The sequence below is a fragment of the Schistocerca gregaria genome, chromosome 8 (assembly GCF_023897955.1).
Source record: "Schistocerca gregaria isolate iqSchGreg1 chromosome 8, iqSchGreg1.2, whole genome shotgun sequence".
NCBI lineage: Eukaryota > Metazoa > Arthropoda > Insecta > Orthoptera > Acrididae > Schistocerca > Schistocerca gregaria.
The window spans coordinates 14,807,516-14,821,075 of NC_064927.1; the positions used below are offsets into that span (position 1 = coordinate 14,807,516).

A 13,560-nucleotide genomic window follows, 5' to 3' on the forward strand; every position below is an offset into this window, starting at 1 on the left:
ATTCGTTACATTCAACCTCTTACGTGACCGACCAAATATAGACTGGGAAACAAGACCACACACTTTGTGCATTCGTAATGGAAGGCAGGTCGTCCCTCGCCGCATTTGCTACGATGGTCATACCCTACTTCTGCAGAAGCGGCGACGACGACGACGACGACGGCGAGAGGCTCTGACATATGTGAGAAATACATCTATAAAATGTAATTCAGACTGCCTCGTCCCACCTTATGCTGTACCGCTTTGCAAATGCTTTATCTGCGCCATTCGCCTTAATCACATCTGAGAGTAATTCTTAATAAAAAGCATGTCGCTAATTGCTCGTCATCACAGATACTGTTTGCTATACGGCCACGACGCGCAACTGATTTCCAAAATTCGACTTCCTCCTTTGAGGATCGAACTCATGACCCTTTCTTTACTAGATCAGTGCTCTACCACTTTTTTTTTTGTGCGTGTGTTGTATTCCATGTTCAGAGAGTTGTCCTGGGCCTTCACGGCTACCGTAGCGGCGAGAGGGCCCACGAAGTCCCCACCGTACTTCACCCCAGGCAGCAATCCCCTACTTCTGGTCTGCAACACTCTTTCTGTTGTTTGTTGTTCTTTTTAGTGGTTTCGTTGTATTGTTGGTTTGTTTATCAACTTTTATAATCGTTTATTTTTTATTATAATTTACTTATTTACCTTTATTTTTTTTTAATAGAAAATGAAACAAGGAACTCTGGTCCTCTAGAAAAACAGAAGAAAATAAAATAGTCCTTGTCGTATCACTGTTCGGTATACGTCACTGTGACATTTGAAGAAGAAAAGAAAAAAAAACAAAGCAAAGTAGAATGAAGGAAAGAAAAAAAATACTTCTTTCATCGAAGAACGACTTCTAAAAAATTCGCATATCGTTTCCTGTAATGTCTCGTCTGTGAAAGTATGTGAAACTGTAATGCCAGGTAAAGACAGAACGCCGCCTCACTCTTGGGTCCTTGCGTCTGTAAATAATGAACATAATGACCCTTCAACCAATTGACAGAGTTCCGTTTGGTGTTTGGGTACGGCACTGAATCCGGATACAGGAAATCTTCAGGTTTAATACAAAGCTGGGAAGTCCTCATAATCGTAGCCAGTTTTCGGCGAATGCATGCCCAAACTGCTTGGACAGTGGTGCACAGAAAACGATGTTCATCAGTATCAGGCAAGTTGCACGTAAGGCACAAAGGTGAGTCAGCCAAATGTAGAGCATGAAGTCGTGAATTGGTACTTATTTTACGGTTCACGACCCTGTACCAAGAGGCTTTCACTGACGTTGGTAAATCACGGCTATGTATGTTTTTCCATATCACTGGCCAGCGATGATTTGGGTATTTGTGTTCGATGTTGTTCCTGTTCTTGGTTGCCAGTAGTTTATTATAAACTAACTTCACCACAGAAAGCTCATTTTCTGGGAGAGTTGACCGTACGTAACTGAACTCAATGAAAAAGCTCTTAAAGTGAGTCAGCGCAGGCGGATTATGTTGAACAGAGACGGGAGGCTGCAGGCAGGCCGGCGCTATTTCGGTTAACAAGTGAGCCGTGAGACTGTTCGGTAACGACCTCCACCGTTTGTAGGTGGTGCATACGTACAAAGCTCGTGACTTGGAACGAACATCTGTTAAATTTAAGCATCCATCGGTCGTGGAGAGAGAGAGCGTATCGTACTTGACTTTAAAAATGTGTCCACGTGTGACAAAATGGCCTAGAGCGGACATCATACGCTTCGCTGTCTCCTGTGGCATGGGCAGTACTTTTGCAACGTAGTTAATCTTTGAGGTGAGGTAGACATTAGCGAAGGTGACTTTCTGCAGTTCATCAAGGCTCCTTAGGTAGTGGGTCTGCATGCAAGCACGCATACTTGCCAGGAGATTCCTATAGTTCACCGCAATTGTGTGCTGTATGTTGCTAATGTACTCAATACCAAGGCATTTCATTTTAGAAAGTAGTTGCAACTGACCGTGATGGTGCAGCGAGATGCCGCGTCCTATGTTCATAATGCCAGATTTCCTGGCATTCAACTTCGCACCCGCAACAAGTTCGGAGTTTTTGACGATCTGAAGGGCTTCCTCGACTTCACCTTCGTCCATGACCAAAAATCCGACGTCATCCGCACATGCAGTACAAACAATCTTAAAGCCGTGGATGGTTAATCCTTGTAGACGCTGTGTCAAGGTGACAAGCAAAGGCTCAATGGCAATGGCAAACAAGGCCATTGACATAGGGCATCCCTGTCGCACTGAATTAGTAATATTAATCGATGCGCTCAGCTGGCCATTCACCATGAGTCGAGTTACTCCTTTACGAAGGAGCTCATGTATAAGATTGATAAAACGTAGTGGAAATCCCATGGCATGCATCGTCCGGATGAGAAACTGATGGTTTACTCTGTCGAATGCCTTTGAAAAGTCAAGGGAAACTAGCGCACACCGTATCTTGCACGCATCTGCAATGGCTATGACGTCCCTGTATTGAGACAAATTTTGGAAGATCGTCCTACCGACACCTACACTGGTCTGGTACTGACCAATGACAGTATTCATCAACATTTTCAATCTATTAGAAATAATACGTACTAAAATTTTGTAGTCACTGTTCAGTAAAGTAAGCGGCCGAAAATCATCAACAGAACTGCACATTGGGCGTTTAGGGATTAAAACCACGATGCCTTCCACGAGAGCCTGAGGAACATTAAAATCAGGCCGTAAAATTTCATTAAACATACTCAACAACTTGGGCTTTAATTTGTCGCGGAAAGTAAGATAAAATTCGGCAGTGAGACCGTCGGGTCCCGGCGATTTATTTAACGGACTTCGTGATAGCGCAGAATCCAATTCGTCTTCATCAATTTCTCGCATGAGAGTTTCGACTTCAGCAGCACCCAAAGTCCTTTGCAAGTTATTGAGTAATTCATCGTGAGTTCCATCGTCGGTATGTGTCGTTGCCAGCAGATCTGCCAGGTGATTGTGAAGTGCGGTCCGTATGTCTTGTTGCCGCGTGAGCGCAACGCCTTCACTCAACTGAAGACGAGTTATTAATCTCCGCCGCCCCCTCTTATTTTCACGAATGACGTGAAACATGGATGTCATTTCGTCGTCTATCACATTCTGGGGCCTGGACCTTATTTGAAAGCCTGCTGCCTGCTGCCGCTGAAGTTTTAATAATTTTGCCTTAATTTTTTTAATCTGCATAAAATTTTCAGGTACAGTCACATCGGACTGGTAGAGCTCCCTGAGACAAGTAAAATAAAACTCAGATGTTTGCCGTTGCCACCAGGATATGTCCCGAGCGTAGCGTTTAAACATTTTTGATAAAGTTGGTTTGGCATGTGTTATCCACCATTCAGTAACGGAGGCATACTGTGCAACCCGTCGTTCACATGCCTCCCATGTTTCGTTAAAGACACGGTGACAGTCAACATCGTTAAGGAGAGCATTGTTAAGTTTCCAGAAACCTCTGCCGGGAAATGTGCCTTGCTTGACCATGTTAACAGTACAAATATATGCCGCATGATCGGAAAAAATTGTGGGCCAAACTTCGGAATGGAGGACTTGAGTCTTCATACACGCCGATACATAGATTCTGTCTAGCCGGCTTGCAGAGTGGTTCGTGACATGGGTGAACCCAGGTGCCGCTCCGTGCGTATGCTCCCATGTGTCAATGAGGTTCATTTCTTGGACGATACGTTCTAGTTCTCCCGATTTGTTAAAATTAGGCGTCTGGTCTTTTGGACTTAAGACACAATTGAAGTCACCCGCAAAAATTATACGATCGTAGGTTCCCCTAAAAAGTGTGACTATGGCGCTTGTGAAGAACTCAGCCCTAGCACGCCTATTGCTACTGCCGGACGGGGCGTAAACATTGATTATGCGTGTCCGATGGAAAGTGACAGCGATCCCTCTATGATCAGGCAGTTTTTCTGCGTCGGTCGCTACAATCCCTCCTTTTAACAGAATCGCTGTCCCTAAATCTATGATCAGGCAGTTTTTCTGCGTCGGTCGCTACAATCCCTTCTTTTAACAGAATCGCTGTCCCTAAATTCGCACCGCTCCCGGAATTGGAGAGAGTAGTATAACCAGTTATTCGGTCAAGTTCAATCGCAGCGACTTCTTGAAGTAACAGAATATCGATATCCGCTGCGTATACAAAATCTTGTAAATTACGGAGCCGCCAGTACGACTGTATCTTATTGATGTTTAACGTGGCAATTTTATAGGCCTGGGGCTCGTTCACGGGAGAAGGCACATACTATTAATTAGACAGTCTTAGAAGGATGGCTAACGAAACTGAGGCCAAGCGCGTCAGTCGGAGTTCCTGTAGTTCCCGGTACGGTTGGTGTATGCTGCTCTGTGGGGGGTGCCGAAGATTCCGTCTCAATGGTCCGCATGACAGCCGCATCATTGCTCGCATCCAAGACTTCCATTTCCTGTGCCCAATTCCCAGTGAGAGTGGCCTCTGACAAAAGCGATCCTTCGTTTCCTTGAGCGTGGGCATCCGGCAAAACGACTCTACTCGAGGTATCACTATCTTCCACCCGTCGTGGATTCACAGGGGGAGACACCACAGGATCAATGTCCATTCGACCAGACGCGGGGAGACCAACTTCAGAGGGTTCAGAAGTGTTCTGACTCATTTGGCTGCTTATTCGTTTCGCTTTTTCGTGGAGCTGTGGAGCGAGCTGATTGGCTCCTTGATGTGCAAGTCTCCGCTTCTTTTTGGAAGGCTTCCTGTTAGGGTTCGCGGTATCATCAACATCCGAAGTGGACCGTTGACTCTGGGGTTGATCCGCCGGGAACACAGCGTCTGCTTCATCCTCAGTACCAGTGGCATCAACCACTGGGGAGCCATCCGTCGTTACCTCCATCTCTGAGTGTGGTAGCGGCGGTGCCGGGTCAGCACTCGGTTCTTTGACGTTATCGGAAAAACATCATTCAAACGAGCGGCATCTACAGGCGGGGTAGCGGGTGGAAGACCAGAAGCCGCGGCAACGTATGTCAGTGGCAGTGCCGTCGTCACAGGGGGGCTAGCGGCTTCACCGACATGTATCTGCGTCACGCGTCTTTGTATACATTCAGAGCGCAAGTGGACGGACGCACCACAGTCGGCACACGTTTTTGGCTGCCCATCATATATGACAATTCCGCGATGTCCACCTACGTAAATATATGAAGGTATGTGCTTCTGTAGATCGATCTTAACCTGCCTGACGACGTTAAGCACCGGAAATTTGTGGGCTTTGGACCTACGCTCCGCAAAATTGTTAATGACCCTCCTGTAAGGTGTTAATGCAGAATTTATTTGCGCGGCTGATATTTCAAACGGGAGTTCGAAAATACGTGCCGTTCGGATGCCCAGTCCAGCATGCGTAATGCTGACGTCACTGACGGTACCATCTCTATGTTTAAACTTCAGTACACCTCCACTGGACTCCACAATTCTATCACACATATCAGAGGACGTTAATTTCACATAAACAACACTAGTCACGATAGAGAAATTTATCCCTACAAAGTCATCAAAAGTAATCTTAGCTGTTTCCTCTAACCATGCTTCAACTTGAAACGAATTTGGTTTCGAAAAATTCCTATCAAAGGTAAACTTCAAGGTATCTTTCCTGTTAGTCGGATTCATAATTCCATATCAGATCTTACAGAACGGAACGAATACTAATAAGCAGACGCTGTAAGCACGCGACTCACCGCCTGACGTAAACACTTCCTGCCACAGCTCGCTGGCCCTGGAGGTCCGCTCACCACCGCTGCCGCAGGCAGACTGACCTCAGAGCTAAAGAGTCGCGGCCTAGTGGTACTTATGCGTACTTCGTCCTTACGGTCGTCTGGATCATCAGACTTCAGCTGACAACACTTCAGATTACCAACTAATATTTGCAGCAATGGCGACCCATTACTGCTTGGCTACACATCTGACACGTAACCGATGTGCTCTCCAAACAACAACACTTGCATTTCAGAACATGTCTTTCACACATGTCTACAAAATCACCTTCACCTTCAAATACAGTTTCCTTGCGACTGATAGAGACGTAGGCAAAGTTTAAAGTTGCTATTTCCATTACATCACGTTAATCAGAAAAACGGTAATTTACATCTGCAGCGGAACGAAATTCCGTTCCGCCCAGCGTGGGGCTCGAACCCACGACCGTGAAATTAAGAGTCTCATGCTCTACTGACTGAGCTAGCTGCGCTGCTTCGGTAAATACTTGCCGGATGGCACGTCACACAGTACTCGTTTGGGTTGGGTGGTCCCATACAGAATCTCTCCATGCTGCCTAATGTTTTCCTAACGCCACACTCGTCACGTACTTCACTTTTATTTCATAATCGTTTCTGAGAGGTAAAGGAATTGCATGACAACCTGCAGAGCTAGTGGCGTCAAAATTAACACTCGTACTTGATGTGACTCAAAAGGCGAACGAGTTACTCTCCGACGTTGTTATAGATGTGCAAGTGCCAGTGAAAACTCGCGGTGACGGAACTCTGCCGACCATTTCGCTAGTTATCACCGGTCTTGTTGTGTGTGTTTCAAGCTCAAGAGCATCTCCAAGCAGAAAATGGTCAACAGCAACATTCAGACGGTTTCGTACTGCTCAATTGCTACATTAAAACGATATGTTTCTTTTTCAGAACTGATAAAACACGAGCGTGACAGCATTCGAACCTGTAATCTTCAGATCCGAAGTCCGACGCCTTATCCATTTGGCCACACACAGTCACTGACGACCAAGTGCAAACTTTGTTATGACTCATCTCGAAACGCTCACACCCCTGATGATACGTGTTTTCGTCCCACACAGCCGCTGCCCCTTGCTATTTCCCACCCATTCGTTACATTCAACCTCTTACGTGACCGACCAAATATAGACTGGGAAACAAGACCACACACTTTGTGCATACGGAATCGAAGGCAGGGAGTCCCTCGCCGCATTTGCTACGATGGCCATATCCTACTTCTGCAGAAGCGGCGACGACGACGAGGGCGAGAGGCTCTGACATATGTAAGACATACATCTATAAAATGTAATTCAGACTGCCCCGTCCCAACTTATGCTGTACCGCTTTGGCAAAGGCTTTATCTGCGCCATTCGCCTTAATCACATCTGAGAGTAATTCTTAATAAAAGGCATGTCGCTAATTGTTCGTCATCACAGATACCGTTTGCTATACGGCCACGACGCGCAACTGGTTTCCAAAATTCGATTTCCTCCTTTGAGGATGGAATTCACGACCCTTGGTTTACTAGATCAGTGCTCTACCACTGAGCTAAAGAGGCGCGGCCTAGCGGTGCTTTTGCGTACTTCGTCCTTACGGTCGTCTGGATCATCAGACTTCAGCTGACAACACTTCATATTACCGACTAATATTTGCAGCTATGGCGACCAATTACTGCTTGGTTACACATCTGACACGTAACCGATGTGTTCTCCAAACAACAACACTTACATTTCAGAACATGTCGTTCACACATGTCTACAAAATCACCTTCACCTTCAAATACAGTTTCCTTGCCACTGATAGAGACGTAGGCAAAGTTTAAAGTTGCTATTTCCATTACATCACGTTAATCAGAAAAACGGTAATTTACATCTGCAGCGGAACAAAATTCCGTTCCGCCCAGCGTGGGGCTCGAACCCACGACCCTGAGATTAAGAGTCTCATGCTCTACCGACTTTTTTTATTTTTTTTTTGCTTTTTTATTTTTTTCCTTGTTGTTTCATTTTATTTTTCCTTTCTTTTTTTTGTATTACTTGATATGCCATTGGTTAAAATTTAGGGGTGACACTCAGATTCAGGTCTGCGGAAACAAAGCGAGCAGGGGTCGAAACCCGAGGCCTGGCCACGATGACTCCACCGTCCTGTTTCCGAATGGCACCTGTACTACGTCGTCGTTCTTTCCCCTACTGTCTCGGTTCCAGGTCTCACGTTTGTTTTTCTTGTTCGTCCTAAATATCCACGAAAACTTCAGTCCAGGTTTAGAAAACTAGTTTACAGTAAGGTGGCAAATCCAGAAACAGTATATAGGAAATCGGCCAGCACAAGCGACCTTAGCCAACACCCTCCCTTTCAAATGTCAGGCTAAGCATATTTGCAAAATCTTCACGGAGTGCTGGCATGCGCAATCGGTTCCAGTAAGCAGTAAGAATGTACTGTCGAATTTTAGGTGTTCATCCTCTTCATGACAAGTAATAACAAAATGTACGAAGTGTCCAAGCAACCACATAACGGTATTGAGCTTCGTTCGCGGATAAAAGGAAGAATCGGGCCGTACGATGATGTCAATGGTACAAGCGGTTTCGGCAGTCCTAGTGACAAAAGTCAGTTGTTTCCTGAGCCAAATCCAATTAGCAAGGTGCCCACTGCAGGTGAATCGATGCTCAAGTGTGTCCAGGAGACCACACCGAGTGTAGTTGTCCGTGTCAGGAAGACCAATACGGTGCAGTCGTACGTTGGTGGTGACCAAACCATTAACTACCCTACACCACGTGGACGCCACAGCCATAGTGTGGATCGGCAGACTAACATTCTTCCAGACGTTCTTCCAGGACACTGATGGAGACGCCAGTTCGATTGGATTGGGACCGGCCAGCCCCTCCCAACGGGCAATCAAGCTCTTGGTCGTTGGCACCGGTCGTCGCAAGAAGACGTCACCGAGGTAACTAACCGCAATATAAAATTCCCGAACGTGTTTCAACTTAAAATTGAGGCGACCGATGTCGACAGGTGGAGCAAGGCTCTTCGGACGCACAACAGTAAAAAGTCTGGATGTAATTGAAGTCACTTCTTGCGTAACAATTAGAGTCGTATGGCGGACGTACAAGGCAGATGCCTTGCGAGTAATGTCAGTGAGGCCCAAGCCTCCGGAGATACGCGGTTTCGTCATAACCTCGTAACGCAACTTGAATAGATGACCCTTCCATATAAACCTGCTAGACAATTGGCGCAACCGTTTCGCCACCATAATGGGAAGGGGGAACAGCTGAGCAACATAATAGGATTTACATAACACGTATGTGTCTAAAATTCTGATTTTTTGCAAAATGGTAGCAGAGCGCTGCTCATGGACCATCAGAGCCCCCTGTATCTTCTCGGTGACAGATTTCCAATTAAGAGCTGCCATTTTTATAGGACACCGATCAATGGTAATCCCCAATGACGTATGGCGATCGACAAAAGTGGCCCAAGGAATATCAGCATCGCGAAACCCTCGAATATCAAGGAACTTACACTTACCCTGATTAAGACGCGCTCCAGAGACACAACAGTATGCATCGACTGCCCCTTTCAAGAATGTGATATCATCACGTTGACGGAGGAGAACAATGACACCGTCCGCGTACGCCTTGACAGTGAGCTTCCCACCAGAGTGGGTCATACCCTGAAGCTTGAAAGCAAGAGTCCGAAGCAGCGGTTCCAGGGACAATATGAATAGCGACATAGAGAGCGGACTACCCTGAGGTACCCCTCGGCGGATAGCAAAGGGCGGCGTCAGCTGCCCATTGACTGACACCCGAGCAGTTATTCCCCTATACAAATTACCAAGAACACCACGTGATGAAGCGTTAAAACCTATTGTATCTAAAACATGATCTAAAAACACATGACTGACGTGATCAAAAGCCTTATAAAAATCGAGTAAAAGAAAAGGCACAATGAACGTTTGTAACCGCCGCAACCGAGACAACATCCCGATATTCGGCTACTGGGGTCAGAATAGATCTACCAGGAAAACAACATTGATGTGCATCAATCACACCACGAAGCAGTGAAGACAATCGACTATTGAGTGCTCTAGCAGCTGTCTTGTAATCAAAGTTCAGCAATGTGAGCGGACGAAGATTGGCAGTAGATAAACGACCAGTGGACTTCGGAATTAAAACAATTTTCCCTACCTTAAAATCGGCAGGCACATCCATCCCCCTGACAATCTCATTTAAAATCTGCGTAAAAGTGCCACCCAAAAGAGGCCAAAAACGGAGATAAAATTCTTTTGGCAGGCCGTCTGGACCCGGCGATTTACCGGACGGAGAGTGAGCAATAAAATCAAAAACATCATCTACCTGCAACTCCCAGAGAAAGTCGCCGTTCGCGTCAGGCGTGATCGTCGCAGGAAGATCCTCAAGGACATCATCAGAAAGTGACGCACCACAATCATCGGCAGGACAGAGACTAGCGTAATACTGATGAAGAGCACGAGTCATATCCTCCTGTGCAATAAGCTGTCGTCCACCATCCACCATAAGAGAAGAGATGAAGGAGCGACGACGTCGAGTCTGATGCCGCAGCAGGTGGTACAAAGAAGTCAGTTCACCTTCAACAAGAGAGTGAGGTTTCGACTTTACTCGCAGACCATCCAACTGTCGTCGTTTGAGGGTCAAGAGCTTGGCTTTAATACGACGAACATCATGGATCCGCAGAGGAGAAGGACCCGCCGCGTCATACAGTTCACGCAGGACAGAGTAGTAAAATTCATACGTGTTCTTAAAATCACGCGCCCTTGCGGCACAGTAAAAAATCAAAGTCTGACGAATCTTGGGCTTGGCAAACGCAGTCCACCAAACGAGCAAGGAGGGGTAACGCGGGACGGAGCGAAGACATCGCTCCCACACGGCACTTACAACTTCATCAATGGCACTGTCGGCAAGGTGGGAAACATTTAACATCCACTGGGAACGATAAAGTTTTGCTGGTTGGTGACTAAGATTTACAGTTGCAGTAAAAGCACAATGGTCAGAAAAACTTGTAGGAATAACATCGACAGAAAGAATGTTATCACATAAAAAATCAGAGAAGTAGAATCTGTCGAGTCTACTGCATGAGGACGCGGTAAAATACGTAAATTTCACCAGGGTTGGATATTTGTGTTCCCAAACATCACGCAGGTGCATCGTACGAACCAAGTGATGTAAATCTCGGCAATAATTAAAATTGGGGGACTGGTCTTCAGGGCGTAAAACACAATTAAAATCGCCTCCGAGCAGGAGACTCCGAGGACTCTTGCGCAAAAGATAAATAAGCTCTTCCTTATAAAAGCGCGATCGAGCCACAGTGCGACCCGAACCAGAGGGGGCATACAAAACAACTAGGTGGAGATCAAAAAGACGACAACCAATCCCACGGCCAGAGTCAAGGAATTCAATGTCAGTAATAGGAATACCTTCTCGAAAGAAAAGAGCAGTTCCTGTTGAATTCTCCGGTGCGACATTAAAAACAGTTTGAAATCCAGGTAGAGAGAGATCAGAAAACAATACTTCCTGCAAAAATACTACGTCCACACAGGAGTCGTAAAGAAACTGCCGCAAAGAGGCAATGCGAACGTCGGACTCAATACGGTTAACATTTAAGGTAAGAAAGGTGTATGCTTGAACCATGGAGAGAAAAGCTAGGAAAGAATCACCTACACCGACGCATCAACATCACAGTCCATAGCAGGGGAGACGGAGGCATCCGAGGGAGGGGGACTGCTACCCCCTTCCGCTGATCCCTTACGTTTCGGTTTTTTACGAACAGCATTGACGTTCGGCTGAACGCGCAACTTGCGTCGGCTGACGGGCAAGGAAGCGGCAGCCGCCGATGACGTAGGAGGATCACGTTCTGTATCTGACAACACCCGCGCCGGTCCACAGTCAGGGTCCGGGGTCGCGGGGGGGAAACATCCGACGAAACGGACTGGTCTACACCAGTATTAGCTTCCGGCAAACATGGACTACACGGAGGCGAAACGTGAGCAGGAAGCTCAGAAACTGCTAAGTTGGAAGGAAGCGGAGCAGCTCCGCTGGCAGAGGTGTGGGGCAGCGAAGCAGGAAGTTGTTGCGACTCAACTTGTTGTGACAACGAAGTCGGTTCGGAAGGCGGCGCCAACAGGTCCGACCGACGAGCCGACTCGAGAGAAGCCGCGTCGGAAGCCGGAGGGGCGTCAGCAGCCGCTACCGTAACAGCTACTTCAGGGGAACAGGGAGCATCTACACTACTCTGTGGCTCGGAGGATGTCGGTCTCTCGGATTGGGGCATCTCGGGGAGATCCTCATCCGTACTATTTCCATCTTGTGCGCGACGCCGTTTATTATTCAAAAGCGGCACACCCACCTGAGGAACCGACGGAACAACATCAGATTTGGCACGTAAAGGAGGAAATTCTGTGTGAGGGGCGTGCACAACCTGCGGCTGGGCGCTACTACCACTGGACTGTTCGACACCAAGAGCAGAACCACCTGCAACGAGGTCAGCGACCGTTAACTTGCGACGCTGTTCGAGAGAATTTATTAACACAAAAACCCTCCGCGGACAGTTGGTACGCACGTGGCCACTCTCATTACACAAAAAACAGGTGCCAACCTGACCACTATATGTTACATGGACACGATATCCACCGATCTGCAGGTGCGAGGAAATATTCTGCTTCACGTGCATTTCGACGGAACGAATGCCACTGTAACACTGCAGGCGATGTTGGCTGGACCAGCGTTCAAGGCGAATACTCTTAACATCACCATACTTGAGTAAACCTTCCTTAAGATACACATTATCCACCTCCGGCGGAAGGTTGTAAACACGAACACTGGTGTACGTAATGGAAGCATTTGAAAGCAGTACGGTACTGACAGAATCATCCCGATGCCGAAAGAGAACCTGATGACCAAATTTGGAAATAATTTTATCAACCTGAAGGGGGTCCATAAATTTAACAAAGAAAACATAGAGTTCTGTATCAAAATATGCAGTGTGCACCTGATCCGAATTAATGCCAAAGGTATCTACTAACCAATCATGAATCTCAAGGGAACTAGGTTGCACATGGCGGGTGGACTTGTCGGAAGCAAAACTAACTGTAGCCTGACGAGGAATAACCTGAGAAGACATTTTCAAAAACTACGCGGTCTAAACCGCTACACAAAAAACACTGAAATACACACAGAAAGTAACACAAGGAACGAAACAACGACGGAGAAAAACTTACAGATGGTACAACACTACACGAAACAAACGATATCCGACTATACGTAAAGCTACGGCGGAGCGGAAGACTAGGCACGTACACCCTGCACGGCGTCTGAAGCGGAACTTCCGACTGAGCTACCCGGGCTGCTTCGGTGAATACTTGACGGGTAGCACGTCACACAGTACTCGTTTGGGTTGGGTGGTCCCATATAGAATCTCTCCATGCTGCCTAATGTTTTCCTCACGTCACACTCGTCACGTACTTCACTTTTATTTCATAATCATTTCTGAGAGGTAAAGGAATTGCATGACAACCTGCAGAGCTAGTGGCGTCAAAAATAACACTCATACTTGATGTGACTCAAAAGGCGAACGAGTTACTTTCCGACGTTGTTTTAGATGTGCAAGTGCCAGTGAATACTCGCGGTGACGGCACTCTGCCGACCATTTCGCTAGTTAACACCGGTCTTGTTGTGTGTGTTTCAAGCTCAAGAGCATCTCCAAGCAGAAAATGGTCAACAGCAACATTCAGACGGTTTCGTACTGCTCAATTGCTACATTAAAACGGTATGTTTCTTTTTCAGAA

The 13,560-nt window shown here is 46.8% G+C and overlaps 1 non-coding gene across 1 annotated transcript; it reads right to left on the bottom strand.

Moving 5' to 3' along the window:
- Positions 1-6,153: 6,153 nt before the first annotated feature.
- On the bottom strand, positions 6,154-6,226 carry Trnak-cuu (transfer RNA lysine (anticodon CUU)). Its single transcript has one exon. It is a non-coding gene; the product is annotated as a tRNA-Lys (tRNA).
- Positions 6,227-13,560: the final 7,334 nt, after the last annotated feature.